Genomic DNA, 3,348 nt, shown 5'->3' on the forward strand with positions numbered 1-3,348 from the left:
AGTCTGACTGTAGCTTGTGTGCACAGTTAATTATTAATCAGACTTCCATTACGGTACTTCTTCCTTAGACAATATCCCTAAATATGGTTTTAGAAAAAACAAGCAAAACCTGATTTCGGTCCTAATAAACATGATTAAAATCAGTTTCTGTGCTGTCGCTCACCTCGCTTGGCCTCTTACTAAAGCTGCATGGATCAGCTTTGGTGGTCTGGGCCTCCACACTTGGCTCCAAAGGATCAAGGTTCCTGTCTGTCCAGAGGCAACTTCATTTTCCCACATTTTCTGCTCTAAACAGGGTTTCACTCACAAAACACACACAACACACACACACACAAGCTTGTTTCACTGCACCTTGGGAAATCACAGCAAGCTGTTTTTCTCTCTGCATGTCACCGGTTTGGCTTACGTTTGACACTTGAATTGTACATCTTATTTTACATCATTATTTATTAATTTTGTTTATTTATAAAGCAGCAAATATTTTTGCAAATATATCAGGTGATGTCACCGTGTAAATATTGGATGAATACCTTTTACAGCACCGAAAAAACATCCCATTCTGGATGGAAATTATTTGGCATGTTATCAGTAAAACAAAAAAAAAAAATCGGAGCAGCTTCGGCCTCCAGCAAGTGAGTTTCAGTTAGACACATCCCTCGGGGTCAGAGAAATTTGATGCTCCTTTTATGCTGTCTGAGGTGGCATGGGGCCGGAGGTAGACCACCTTTATAGGTCATGTGATATGTGGGTCATCTTGGGGCCCACACAGCAGATCACCAGGATCAAACACTCTTTGATTGGCTCTTTGACTCATTGATTTATGGGTAGTGAAAGGCAACAGGAGTTCCACCGTTACACATACAGTAGGGATGTTTTACACGGCAGTCGGTGACTTGCAGCTTTTAACTTAACGATGACTCAGTTAAGGAGGTAAGGTAGTAAAATGATTAAATGATTCCCGTAACTCTAAAACGGAGTACTTGTTAATTATGGTGAGGTCAGGTGGCAAATTCCACCCAAAATCAGGTCAGTTTGAGCTCTTTGTCACGTCTTTAAGTATAAAACCTGTTTCCTGGAGCTGTGACTTCTGAACGCAATCTGTCTTTGTCAGAGTTAGTGATTGCAATATGTGCACCTTTGTGTTCCTCTGCATGCACAGAGTTCAAACATGTCTCAAACCGCTTTTGATCACGATGTGTTCATGTCATTTTCCAATTGTTTAATGGAGACTTAATGCCACACTAAGTGGCAGGTTGTACATGCCAGATAGGAAATGAGTCAAAATTGACAACCTGTTATCTCCAGCCTTTACTTTCTGTCTCACCCAGCACTGCTCTCGTCTCTTCTCTCTCTCAGAGTCCTGCTGTCCAGACCAGTCCAGCCTTGCAGCAGAGAGATGTATTGTGGGTAACCGGTGCAAAGCCCCTGAGATGATTACAATGCACGCAGGTATGGAAAAGGCACCTACAACTTTTTTTTTACAAGGGCCCTGGGGCTTCAAGGGCCATCTTCTGTGCTAGAGGCTTATCACCTCTGCTCCAACTCTCAGCTGGCGTGAACGCCTTCAGAAGGCAACACCATGATTTTGAACAATTAGTGTGTCCCGCTGGACTCGGCAGCCAGACCTGCACATCAGTTTGATTCACATGCAGAAGCCTGTATGTCTCTCAGGCTGTCATTAGGGGACACTATAAACATGGTGCCATCATATAACCTCATATAACCTCACCTAACAGTGAGCTGTTAAAAAAAGGCTCCTTTGCCAAGTATGATGGTGGAAAAAAATATTTTTCCCATCATTCTTGAAATGAACTAAGCTGTGATAAATGGTGATTAGTTTATGCACTGAACAAATTGATTCAGAGTCAATAACTTTTACCTTGACAAGTGCCATTTGCTATGCAGTATTACCACACAGTTACTGTATTGTGTTATTGTAAACCAAATGATAGCAAAATTTCACACAGCTAGTTATACATTTTCAATCTTACAGAGTACCCAGAATATTTAGTAGGCCTATTCAAGCATGGATAAGTCTACTTTTGAATATTTTATTTAAGGTAAGTAAACTGTCATTGGCACAAAGAGAATTCCTCATGCACTGAACCCCCAACATAGATCATCATCAGATCACCAGGATCCTTAAAGTCGGTGAAACTGGTTGCTATACCTCAGAGAAATTAAAAAAAATATGCATACTACATAAGCAATGTTTGCACTGAACACCATTTTGCCTTTTCCCATAGATAAACAACAAATTGAATTTTTCTGTGTCATTGTTTTTTGTCTCACTAATAATGTAGACTTTAACTCTTTATCAGGCACATTCAGATTAGTTGTTGTCCTGTTAAGACAAACCGGAAGAGACACGTCTTATCCCACACTGCTGGGAGTTATAATCACTGCCAGGCAAAAGATTACCTACCACAAACACATGCACACACGCCCTCGCGCACACACAGACACACAACTCCCTCAGCTAAGCCCTCCTACCTATGTGGCAGTAGCCAATCGTAGTGATTATTAGGCAAGAGTTGATAAACTGTGGTCTGGCCTCTCCCCCGTGTGGAAAAGCCAACAATTAACAGTTAACCACTGATTCCTGACTCTGCAGTCAGGTAGTCCTGTTAATCAGAGAGCACCCATTTTCATTTTAGATTAACTCTATTTTTCTTCACACAAACTTCATGATAAAAACACTCAACCACATTCTTTTTGCAACTTATTCTAACTTTGATATTATTATTTTTTTCCCTGTCCCAAACTGTCCAGAGTGGCTGAATGGGGTGGATGGGAAGCACTCCCTCATATTATTGACAGAAATGTGTTGTTGGAACAAACAGTCGGCTGTGACTCAAATTCAACCAGAGACATGTCTGAACCACCCCGTTTCCATTGCGCACACTTGGAGACGATTGGTGCGCCCTGCACAGGGCATCAACAAGAAACCTAACCATCAAAGGTTGTTGATTATATTTGTAGCTCATATAGCAAGCCATATAACGATATAATATATGGTGACACACTTATGATAAAGGTTTGTGTTTGGCATCAGTCATTTTTCATGTGGAAACATCAGATTTGGAACTTGTCTGGAGTGAAGACGCACTGACTCTAAAATGACATATTACCTGCACAAATGAGCCACGTGATTTCGGATCAGTCTGATTGGATGAGAGTACAACTTTCAGGCACAGGACCAAATTAAGTCGCCCCCCCCCCCCCCCCTCCTCTCCAAGGTGTCTCATTCACTTTTCAGATGGGACTCTGCCCCTCCTCTCTGACACTGACGAAATAACAGTGTGCGTTAGGCAAAATTGAACTTGTTGCTTGCCAGCACTTCACGGT

Source organism: Epinephelus lanceolatus, chromosome 9 (genome assembly GCF_041903045.1).
Source record: "Epinephelus lanceolatus isolate andai-2023 chromosome 9, ASM4190304v1, whole genome shotgun sequence".
NCBI lineage: Eukaryota > Metazoa > Chordata > Actinopteri > Perciformes > Serranidae > Epinephelus > Epinephelus lanceolatus.